Source organism: Bubalus kerabau, chromosome 4 (genome assembly GCF_029407905.1).
Source record: "Bubalus kerabau isolate K-KA32 ecotype Philippines breed swamp buffalo chromosome 4, PCC_UOA_SB_1v2, whole genome shotgun sequence".
Taxonomy (NCBI): domain Eukaryota; kingdom Metazoa; phylum Chordata; class Mammalia; order Artiodactyla; family Bovidae; genus Bubalus; species Bubalus kerabau.
The window spans coordinates 158,665,500-158,678,095 of NC_073627.1; the positions used below are offsets into that span (position 1 = coordinate 158,665,500).

A 12,596-nucleotide genomic window follows, 5' to 3' on the forward strand; every position below is an offset into this window, starting at 1 on the left:
GTTCAGTTGTGTCTGACTCTTTGCGACCTGGTGGACTGCAGCCCACCAGGCTACTCCACCCATGGGGATTCTCCAGGAAAGAATACTGGAGTGGGTCGCCATGCCCTTCTCCAGGGGATCTTCCCAACCTGGGATCAAATCCAGGTCTCCCACATTGAAGGCGGATTCTTTACCATCTGAGCCACCAGGGAAGCCCAAGAATACTGGAGTGGGTAGCCTATCCCTTCTCTAGAAGATCTTCCCGACCCAGGAATCGAACTCGGTCTCCTGCATTGCAGGCAGATTCTTTACCAGCTGAGCTACCAACTCTACTTCAAAAATAAAAAAATCCATTTAACACATTATATGTTGAGCACCTACTATGTGCCAGGAGATGGAGGTTTTCTGTGAACAAGAAACAATCCCCTGAGAAATCTACTCTTTAGTAAGTGTTTTGGCTTTAAGGATGTAACACTATTTGCTCAGTCTTTTATGTTCATCATGTATAGTCAAAAGGATCAAGAGTACTATGTTGATTTTCTTCTGTAGTTCTGGGATGGTGTTTAAAATTAGTTTTGGAATATATGGCTTTTTAATCATAATTTTGCTATTTAACAACTGTGTGATCTTGGGTTGAGTTACTTGTCTGAACCACTGTTTGCTCATCTGTAAAACAAGGATACAATTGCTAACTTATAGCATCATTTTCGGGATTAAATGAGATAGAATGCATAAAGTATTAGACTCTGTGCCTAGCATATAGTAGATACAAATATGGTAGATATTATAATTATTGCCTACTGGATACTAGCTTAGAAAATTCTAATTCTAATAGACTATTTGCATATATACCCATGCAGATACACTCAACTACTCCTTTGTTTTCTACACAAATATTTATTGAGCTTCTGAAATATGAAAGGCATACAGTAGTGACCTAAGGCAAATACTTTCCCACCTGTCTCTGTCCTTATGGAGATTACTATTCATAGGGAAGATGCCTATTAACCAAATTATCATGCCCATAAATGTACAGGTGAACTCGTGGTGAGCATCACAGATGAGAGGTCACACAATAGGAACTTGATTTAGTCAGAAAGATGAACAAAACCCCTATTGTAGAAGTGATGGTTGAGCTTAAATCTCAGGGAGAAGTTAACTGGATATTTGAGCAGGGATATGTGTTCCAGGAAGAAAGACCTCTGGGTGCAGACTGGGGCAGAGGAGCCAGGTAAGACAAACTTAAAGGCCACTGTGGCCAGAACAGGGAGGTCAAGGGAGAGCATGATATTAAATGAAGTGAACAGATGGTCTGACCATGCCCTAGACATTAAAGAAAAGGCAACATTTATTCAATCATTCCTTTACAGGGCATCATTTATCCAGTTATGTTTTGACATATACAACATTGGGGACATGTAGAGATGGTCCCTACTCAGAAAAATTTACTGATTACTGAGTGAATTGAAGCATTAAAGACTGTGATTACTTACAGCACAAGATGGAAAAAGAAAGATATCATCTGAGAGGTAAGGGCAAAGAGCTGTAAGAATTCAGAGAACTGAGAAATTGTTGAGACCTTCTTAAAATTCTTGTTGGAAATGAATGAAGATTCCCCCACCCGCCCCCAAGAAGTACTGTTTGATTCTGATGAAGACAAGGGGGACAAAATCCATGATCACAGAAGTGGGAAAGGAGCAGTGACAGATACCAGTGACTAGTTTAATGTGGCTGAAATATTTGAGCTAAATAACGGAAGGTGAGCTGGAAGGAACCAGATCAAGAGGAGTTTGGAATGTTTGGCTGAAGACACTCAGTTTTTATATGACAGGGAAGCCAGGTGAATGACCTAATCAGAATCATAGTCTAAAAAGATCAACCTGGCATTGTGAAGGGAGAGCCTGACACTTGGGAGAGCAGCCAGCAAACAATGACAACTATGCCTGTTTGTCTGGAGTATGAGAGCTTAGCAAGGATGAAAGAGGCACAAGAGGAGAAAGGTGAAGTGTGTTCATTTGCTGGGCTTCCATGACAAGTGCCACAAACTGGGTGCGCTTTCAACAGAAATGTATTGTCTCCCGGTTCTGAAAACTAGACATTTGAAATCAGGATGTCAGCAGGACCACATTCCTTCAAACCTGTAAGATCCTTCCTTGTTTATTCCTAGCTTCTGATAGTTTGCTGGCCAACTCTGGTGTTCTCTGGCCTCAAGCCACCATAAATCCACCGTCTGCCTTCATGGTCACGTGGTGTTCTCCCCGTGTCTCAGTCTCTGCAAGCTAGTTGTCTCTGTACGGGGACGGCAGTCATGTTGGATTAGGGACCTTCTCTACTACAGTATGACTGTTTAATCTCCTCTTCAATGACCATATTTCCAAACCAGACCCTCTCCTGAGGTATCAGGGGGAGGACTTCAACCTATTTTTGCTAGGGGATGGGGGGGGGGGGCACAAGGCAACTCATAAAACTAGGCTTGAAGTCTTACTGGATAGAAAGACAGGGGGCAGGCAAAGATGAAACTCCAAATGTTTCCACTGGCTTCCCTGGCTGACCTGCCCTGTGCTTGGATGTTGCAGGAAGCTACCTTTACTGTGTAATGAGATGGGGACCCTGTAAGGGCTCCAGGGCTCCTTGCCCTGCACCCCTGACAGTGCTGGGTTCTCATCCAACTCCCACAGCTATGGGAGGAAGTGTTTTCAGAGGAAACGTTGGGGCAAGTTTGCACATTACTAGACTTGGTTAATACTGTCTGAGAAATAAAACGCATGGTTTTCTGATATTTTGTAAAACTTCACACTAAAACCACTAGATGGCTATCTTCACACATTTTCACGTTTTTTTCTTTTTTTTTCTCCCCAGAAGCAGGAAACTTCAGAACCTGGAGGTAACTATTTAGCACTTGGAATAATTAGGGCGGAGTCCTGTTTCATGTGATTCCCCCACAGATTTAAGTGTATGGAAATCTAAAACAGTGGAAGGAAGACTGTCTCTCACAATAGTCCGAATCAGCTTGAACACTGTTCACACCTTTTAGTCACATAGTGAATAACATTTATAAATATTCATGAGCTCGTTGAATTCAACCAGAGGGAAAACAAGGACTATTAACAGTAGGTGGTCATATAACTGATGCCCAAGCATCTCTGGTATATCAAAGAGGAGACTCTTATGCCGTGTTATCTGGTTACTTGCTTATTAGCAAGGGTCGGGTGGGGAGTGGGAACTTGCTGGAATGTTTTCACTGTAACAGAATTCAAGCTTCTGTCATTTATATTAACCAGCGAGCCATAGAGAAGCAGCTCTAGCTTTGTGAAAACAAGCTAGAGAAACAAGACTAGAGAATTGTAGATCTCCAGCCTGCGCACCCAAGCAACCTGACTTGGAATGCTTTTTAAAGAAAATAGTTATTGTTGTTTCTTTAAAGATCTGTTTTAAGTTGAGGCTAATGGTTTGTGTAAGCCATCTTCATGTTTTCTCATTGAAATCTAGAAGCTGAGTTGGATAAAAGGAATAAGATAAAATTGTAGGTGCTGGTTAATAAGGCACACTGCAAAACAGAAAATTCCAGAATCTTATATTTTTCAAGTTTTCCCCCCAAAGTCTTCAGTTCTATAACATGTAAATATTATATAAAAGAACGTTTATGTTGGAATTATAAGATGCTTTTGCTTTTTTGGAGATGAGTCCAAAAAATAAGCATGTACTTATTATTTATCAAGTATGTTTTTCTTCTATATGCATAGTCTGTATTCAGGCAAGGAGGAGGAAACATTTGTTCAGCTAGGTGAATTTGTTCTGGTAAGAGAAGGTGAGGCCTTTCTGAGGCTGGCCTCTCTTTCTTCATACACAATTCCACCACATTATTAAAGGACACACGTACAGCTTTGTGTTTCTTTAGGTTTTCAGAAAGCGCTACCTGGATAGGTTCCATCTGACCTTATGCTTGGCTTAAATATTAAGCTTAATTACTTAGGCTATTCCAAGGGAAGCACTCAGCTGTCAAGGTGGTTCTTGACTTACACAGGTTTTCAATTTAAAGCAATCTACAGTCATTAACTCTCCCTGCCTCACCATAACTTTCATCAGGTTGAAAAGCAGACAGTGACATTTTAAATTGAAAAAGGAAGGGGCAGGGATGAGAGAGGTGCAGGAGGCTGTTGCGATGTGACCTAGTTGTTAACAGCAAAAGAGACTGAGTTAAAACTCACCGCTCCCCCACTCCTGTACTATTCCGTTTGGGTCTTTAAAGATAAACTGCAAAGAAAATTGACAGGCACTGAAGCTCCTTGATGTGACTTGTGTGATCTGTTTGGCTTTCAACGTATAGATGACTAATCCATTCCTCATCCCCACAAAAAATTAAGAGGGAAGAATGGGCCTACTATGAGAAAGCTCCACTTTCTCAGTGAACAAATATTACTAGGTTTCACACTAGATGCTCGTTTTGGTGGTCAGGGATGGAGAGCCCATCAGTTCATTGTCCTCCTCAGGGTCCCAGGAGCCAGATCTTCAGCTAGTTAGGTCAGGATTCCTCTAAATGTGCCTGCCTGAGAACCACAGCATTCTCAAAGCAGGACATGCTGCATGGCTCAGTCTTAAGGGCAATAAACAGGCTTCAGAGAAATTAAGTGATGTGCTGAAAGTCACTCAGTTCATGAGAGAGTCAGGACAACTACCATCCTGACTACCATATGATATGATAACTACCATCCATTCAGTACGTACCACATGTCAGACAGTTTTATGAACATTATCTCTGTTCCTTACACCAAGCCAAATCATCAAATCTCTCCAGTTAGTAGAGGAGGAAACTCAGAGAGGTTAAGCAATTTGTGTTCATGATGTCTTGATGTACATTTTACATGGGGATATTTTGACACAGAGGTTGTTTTTATATTTGCACCTCTACAGTGCTCTTAAACCATTTACACTTCAGCTTAAAATATCACCTAATAATGAGCTTCACAAACATCCTCACTCCACCCCACTCATCCTTACTGGATGAGGTTCAGGATTGCGGGTTGCCAAGGATGGGTAAGATCAAGAATGAATTAAAGGTTGGGTTGGGGTTAGGGGGTAGGAATGGGGTGAGGGCAAGGATTGAGTAAATTCAGGGATGGGGTGAGGGTCAAATTGAAGGTGAGATCATGGATGGAATGGGGCAAAGTTTCCTAATGTGCACTTTCTTTAATATTAATTTTTTAAAAAGCCACTGAAAAGTGTAATTTACTTTTAGAGTGTCTCAAAATTTATTTTTCCTTTTCCCTACTTTCCATAGTTGAGGTTTCTGGATTTCTGAAGTAGAGCTGCAATGTTCCACCTCATGCTTAGTATGTTATTTGTTTCCTAAACATCCAACAACAACACAAGGAGACCCATGGAATCAGAGGCAGAAAACCTTGTAAAAACCCAGCAAGCTATGGCTTCAGCTGAGGCTCACAGAGATTCAGTAACTTCCCCAAGGATGTGAAATTGTCTTCTCAGAGTAATGATAGAGCAAGGGTGGTCTGCCTCCTAAGACCAAGGTCATTCCAGTCCCGGTTGTCCTACCTCCTCCTCTGTAATCTGTACAAGGAACAATCTCCCTCCCTGCAGGCTAGACCTTGGTCTGCAGGTGCAGAAGCTGCACGTTCTAGGTGGTCAGGCTGCAGGTGCTTTCTTTTAGCTGGCCCATTCCCTACCTTCACTTGCCATGAGGGGCTGTTCTAGACACTTTTTACCTCCCAGACCCACTTTCCACCTCTCCCCATCCCAATTTGTGCCATGGGGAGGCTTATGGACCACAGTGACTGGTTTCCTTGGCTTAAGGCAGTGGTAGAAGAGGCTGGGGTGGGGGGAGCAGAGAGGAGACTAAGGTTGGGTATTTACTTCCTGGCCCTCTCTCAGCCAGGTCACTGTGGCATGTCTATGCCCCTAACCAAAGGCTCCAGCTCCTATTTTAATACCCTCTCCTGAAGTGAAAGGCAAAGGAAAAAAGGAAAAATATACACATCTGAATGCAGAATTCCCCAGAATAAAAAGGAGAGATAAGAAAGCCTTCCTAAGTGAACAATGCAAAAATTTAGTTGAAAACAATAGAATGGGAAAGACTAGAGATCTCGTCAAGAAAATCAGAGATACCAGGGGAACATTTCATGCAAAGATGGGCGCAATAAAGGACAGAAATGGTATGGACCTAACATAAGCAGAAGATATATTAAGAAGAGGTGGCAAGAATACACAGAAGAACTATACAAAAAAGATCTTAGTGACCTGGAGCCATGATGGTGTGATCACTAACCTAGAGCCAGATATCCTGGAAGTCTGGAGTGTAAAGTCAAGTAGACCTTAGGAAGCATCACTACAAACAAAGCTAGTGGAGGTGATGGAATTCTAACGGAACTATTTCAAATCCTAAAAGATGATGCTGTGAAAGTGCTGCACTCAATATGTCAGCAAATTTGGAAAACTCAGCAGTGGCCACAGGACTGGAAAAGATCAGTTTTCATTCCAATCCCAATGAAAGGCAATGCCAAAGAATGTTCAAACTACTGCACAATTGCACTCATTTCACTAATAAGGTCATGCTCAAAATCCTTCAAACTAGGCTTCAACACTACATGATCCAAGAACTTCCAGATGTACAAGCTGGTTTTAGAAAAGGCAGAGGAACCAAAGATCAGATTGCCAACATCCGCTGGACCATCAAAAAAGCAAGAGAATTCCAGAAAAACATCTACTTCTGCTTCATTGACTATGCTAAAGACTTTGACTGTGTAGATCACAACAAACTGTGGAAAATTCTTAAAGAGATGGGAATACCAGACCATCTTACCTGCCTTTTGAGAAACCTGTATGCAGGTCAAAAAGCAACAGTTAGAACCAGACATGGAACAACAGCCTGGTTCGAAATTGGGAAAGGAGTATGTCAAGGTTATATATTTTCATCCTGCTTACTGACATTATATGCTGAGTATATCATGTGAAATGCTGGGCTGGATGAATCACAAGCTGGAATCAAGATTGTCAGGAGAAATATCAATAACCTCGGCTATGCAGATGACATCAACCTTATGGCAGAAATCAAAGAGAAAGTAAAGATCCTCTTGATGAAGGTGAAAGAGGAGAGTTAAAAAACTGGCTTATGACTCAACACTCAAAAAATGAAGATCATTGCATCCAGTCCCATCACTTTATGGCAAATAGATAGGGAAACAATGGAAACAGTGATAGACTTTTTTTTTCCTTGAGCTCCAAAATCAGTGTGGATGGTGACTATAGGCATGAAATTAAAAGATGCTTACTCTTTGGAAGAAAAGCTATGACAAACATAGACAGCATATTAAAAAGCAGAGACATTACTTTTCTGACAAAGGTCCATATAGTCAAAGCTATGGTTTGTCCAGTAGCCATGTACGGATGTAAAGAAGATTGAGCACTGAAGAACTCGTGCTTTTGAACTGTGCTGTTGGAGAAGACTCTTGAGAGTCCCTTGGACTGCAAGGAGATCAAACCAGTCCATCCTAAAGGAAATCAGTCCTGAATATTCATTGGAAGGAGTGATGCTGAATCTGAAGCACAAATACTTTGGCCATTTGATTGGAAGAACTGACTCATTGGAAAAGACCCTGTTGCTGGGAAAGACTGAAGACAGGAGGAGAACGGGACGACGGAGGATGAGATAGTTGGATGGCATCACCGACTCAATGGACATGAGTTTGAGCAAACTCCTGGAGACGTTGAAGGACAGGGAAACCTAATGTGCTACAGTCCATGGGGTTGCAAAGGGTCAGACATAACTGGGTGACTGAACAACAAAGGCAGAAGTGGAAGATGCCACGGCAGAAGGAGACTAAGGTCAGGTATTTACTTCCTTGCCCTCTCTCAACCAGGTCACTGTGGCATGTTTACATCCCTAACCAAAGGCTCCAGTTCCTATTTGAATGCCTTTTCCTGTGCCTCCCTGGATTCTAGGAGTGGCTCTCTCCATGTTTCCCTTTGAGCTAAAGTGTGCTTCCTTAGCTTAGGTAATGTCTCCTTCACTTTACCTGCCCTGAGATATTGCAGTGTTTCTGTTGTTTCCTTAGATCACACCTCTGTAAAGAGTTTCTTGAAAATTCTCCTCAGGTTGTTTGAATGTGCTATCCATTCTCTGCCCAAACTGTTTCCTCTTTCTTCTTAACTATTCCCAGTTGGTTAAAAGGCATATTATTCAACCCAATATTTAAAGGAGACTTATAAAAGGAGGTATCATCATAAATCTTAATAATTTCTTGAAAAGTTTTGGGAGTTTGCTAAGCTGTGACCTGCTACCTTCCTTTCCCTTGTTTGTAAATAACAGATTTCATAAAACCTGGAACCCTTAAATTCAGTGACTCAAAAAAATTGTATTTTTTTGGGGGGGCTGAGTCAGAGTAAAATGAATGAAATTTAAAGTCTGCCATACTTTTTTCCTGTGGAATTGATTGACAGTGAGTCTGCTGTGGGCAGAGGCACAGCTGTGCTAAGAGGATCATGAAGAAACATCTGAGGTCAATTTAAAATTCTTCTCTGAAAATTGCTGGAGTCTGGTCTGCAGAATTGGACCTGCAATTTTCTAGGTGACTCTGGGGAGCAGATAAAGCCCTAGAATTAAAAAAAAAAAAACAAACAGTTTATTTTTCAGAGAGATTGCCGCTAGCCAGCTCTAGGGTTGCCAAGAGATGAAGGGTGAATAGATCAAGGTTCTCATAGGGGATCAAGTATTAATGTCCAACTGTGAGAAATAGGTGGAAGAAAGCATGCTAGGTGACCATATATTGCTATTATTCATTTGCCAAATGAGGATTTTTTTTCCAGAGTGAAATTGTTTAATGACTTTGTGGTAACAGACATGGACTAGGACTGTACCTGGAAAATGGGAGGTCAGAGGAATGTCCTTAAGAGCACCTGTTGGGAGAGGTACTCTCCAGAACATTCCTGCTTCTGCTGTGCTGTGCTCTGCACCCCTTCCCCTGGGGGAGTGAAGGAAGAGGGATGTGTTCATTAAACCAGGAGTCCCCAACCTCCAGGATTTAGTGCCTGATGATCTGAGGTGGAGCTGATGTAATAATAATAGGAATAAAGTGCACAATAAATGTAATGCTCTTGAATCATCCCCAAACCATCCCCCTTCCCAGGTCCTTGGAAAAATTGTCTCCATGAAATATGTCCCTGGTGCCAAAAAGATTGGGAACCACTGCATTAAACTACTACTTTATTAAGTCCTTACAAAAAGTTACTGAAGAGATGAAGAAGCTGAGACTTGGGTGGGTTCATGATTTTTTCAAGGCAGGTAGATGGTACAGGCAAGGCTTCAAATATGGTCTGTCTGATTTCAAATCCAGTCCTACTTTCTTCACACTAATAGCCCAGACTGTACGACGTTTGAGGCAAAAGAGATGGCAAGGAAAGTGCTAACAAGCATGTTTCCTTCTTCTGACCTTTTCGAGAGAAAGCTAACCCTCTCCCCACCTCAAAACAGCAGGTGGAGACCCAAGGATTGAGTGAAAGAAAATACAGCAGGCAGAGGGCCTTCACAGAGGAGACCAAGCTCAGCCAATAAGCTGAACATGGATGTCATTGAATTACATTGTACCTTTAGGTTCTCTGAGGGTGACATCCTGAAATTCTGTCCTAGGTTCTTCAAGACAAACATGGCAGTCAGTGCCCAAGGATATGCTCTGCTGTTTAAATGCACACAGGTGAGCATCCCTGCAAAGCAGCTTGTTATTGAACAGACCAGAATAGGCCTTACTTCAGACCACCATCTGGAGAAAGAAGTGCTCCCTGTGTGTCCTTAACATTCCCCGAGGCTGGAGGTGGCCCCCCTAACTCTACACCCACATGGATGTTATCAGAATCTTCCTTTATTTCTGTCTCTGAAGTTCCAATTAAGGGTATACTTCTCTTCCATTCTCCTCATTCCTACCCCTCATCCCCTTCAAATTCAGCAGACCTGGAAAGCCAGCCCAGGGTTGTCTTAATAACCATAACTTGATCCTGACATCAGCCTCTTATCCAGTTGCTTCCAGCTCACTACATCCAGAGTTTCTCAAATGCCTCTCCCCTGAATTTGTTCCATTAAAAAACCATGGTTGAAAAATGATGTGGTATATTTTTCATGCATCATCTGAACAGTTCATGGCTTTTCTGATTTTTTGTTTTTCAAAACCTGTCTTCTTTTTTGTCCATATTTAATTTGGTTTTGTTTGAAATTTCTGATAAATCCATATAGCCCTGGAACAGTTATGATGAAATCTCATCATCCTTAAGGATGTAAGTTACTTTGTGGTTATCATATTTGGGTATAGGCTCACTATTTTACATGCATTGTCTGCCTTAATTTTCACCACAATCCTATGAAGTAGACATTTTCACCCCAATTTGCAAAAGCTGAGGCTAGGAATGGACAAGTAACATGTTTCATATCACTTAGATGGTAGTGTTCAAACCTAGAACTGTCTCCAAAGCCCATGCTTTCAACCATTATGCTTTATGGTAAATATATTAAGCATTCTCATCTCAGGATGACATAAAGAAAGACCATGATCACTATATCAAAGCTGGGAGGGTGCTTGCAGATGATTATATACAAATACCTCATTGTACTGATGGCTAGAAGCAGGTAGGATGGGAGAAGGTGTAAAACAGGTGGTAGGTTGTCTACTTAGCATCCATTCTCCTGAATCATTCTTCCTAAGGGAACCCTGCTTTCATTTAGGTTTTCTCTGTGGGACTATGTATTGCCAGGGAAGCTGCCCCCTTACTAGTCTTAGGGGATGAGTCATGGCTGGCTAATCTATCATGGTAATCTCATTCTCCTCACCATTGATTGGCTTAAACATGGACAGATGACACAATTTTTGGCCAATGAATATGAAGAAATCTACTGGAGAGTTTCTGGGAAGGTTTTCCCACTTCTAGAAAGAGCTGTAGGAAGATATCTAAAGATATCTATGAACCCCAGGAAATTCTCCTGATGGAAGCAGAGGAAGTATTAATGCTTCTATTTACTATGCCAAGTTTTTTTCCTAGGTCTTTCCATAAATGTTCTCTTATTCTCAGAACAAAATGACAAGTTATGTTTTATCGACTTCCCTGGTGGCTCAGACGGTAAAGTGTTTGCCCACAATGCAGGGGACCCAGGTTCAATCCCTGAGTCAGGAAGATCTCCTGGAGAAGGAAATGGCTACCCACTCCAGTATTCTTGCCTGGAAAATCCCATGGACAGAGGAACCTGGTAGGCTACAGTTCATGGCATCGCAAGAGTCAGACATGACTTAGGGACTTCACTTTCACTTCACTTTCATATCCATTCATGAATGAAGAAACTCAGACCTAGGAATAGTTAAGTCAGTCAGTGATTAATTGGTAGAGCCAGTATGCAAGTCCTAAAGTGTATGGCTTCAAATCTATTATGTTTTGTGTTAGATATTTCACACTGGAATTAGATTTATGTTAGTGCTTATGAGTCTATGTATGTTTCCCTCTATGTGTCCAGGTGGAGTTAGGTTCTGAGTCTGAAGAGCCCTGTACCCTGAGAGGCTTGTCCTGGGAGCCAGATTGTCCATCCAGTTGATGTCTTTGTCTCATGGTCCTCTGAAATGGCACAACCTAGAGATGTGCTTGTGATCAGAGAGGTGCAAATCATTCCATACTGCTGGCTTTGGGACATGATGGGGAGGCTCCCTTCATCTTATCTAATGTTTTGATGTCAGCTTTGATCACTTGGAGATTTTGGCTTGAATTAACCCTGGTCACAACAAGTGGTAGGAAATGCTGGGAGAGATTGGGGCAGAAGGAGAAGGGGATGACAGAGGATGAGATGGCTGGATGGCATCACGGACTCAATGGACGTGCATTTGAGTGAACTCCAGGAGTTGGTGATGGACAGGGAGGCCTGGCGTGCTGCGATTCATGGGGCTGCAAAGAGTCAGACACGACTGAGTGACTGAACTGAACTGAACTGAAAGTGAAAATATCTCCAAATAAATATAAAAATTCTTGCCTTACAGGGTTGTAGTTAGAACCAATCAGTTAATGTCCCAAATACAGTTTTTGTCACATGGTAAGAAACAGAGCATGCTAGTTTTCTAATTCCTTAGTTTCCTGCTTCCTTCCTTTAAATCTTTACTCAGTGACTGTCTTCTCAATAAGCTATGAGATTATAAACAGAGATAGAAGAGGGCAGCAGAGGATGAGATAGATAGCATCAGTGACTCAATGGACATGAATTTGAGCAAACTCCAGGAGATAATAAAGACAGAGAAGCCTAGTGTGCTGCAGTCCATGGGGTCACAAAGAGTCAGACACAACTTAGTGGCTGAACAACAATGATTCGGATTGCATCAGGGATTGTGGGAAGGCTCTGAAGAAGGGGGATTTCAGCTGAGAGTTTATAATGAGAAGGCACTAGCGGGGTTAATGTTGGGAGGGTAGGGGGAGAATAGTAATTAGGAAGAAGGATGCAACAGCATGTGCCAAGACCTTAAGGCAGGAAAGCCATTGATGTGTCTCCATCTGAAATGACCATCTTGGTGGGGCTGTAATGAGCCAGGAGGAAAGTGGCATGAATGAAGGTGAGGAAATAGGCAGGGTCAAGTTCCTCAGGGCATTGC

At 42.0% G+C, this 12,596-nt stretch overlaps 1 protein-coding gene across 1 annotated transcript in view; it reads right to left on the bottom strand.

Annotated features, from left to right (window-relative positions):
- GRIN3A (glutamate ionotropic receptor NMDA type subunit 3A) overlaps positions 1-12,596 on the bottom strand; it is a 208,417-nt gene that overhangs the window by 33,431 nt on the left and 162,390 nt on the right. The window lies entirely within an intron of this gene.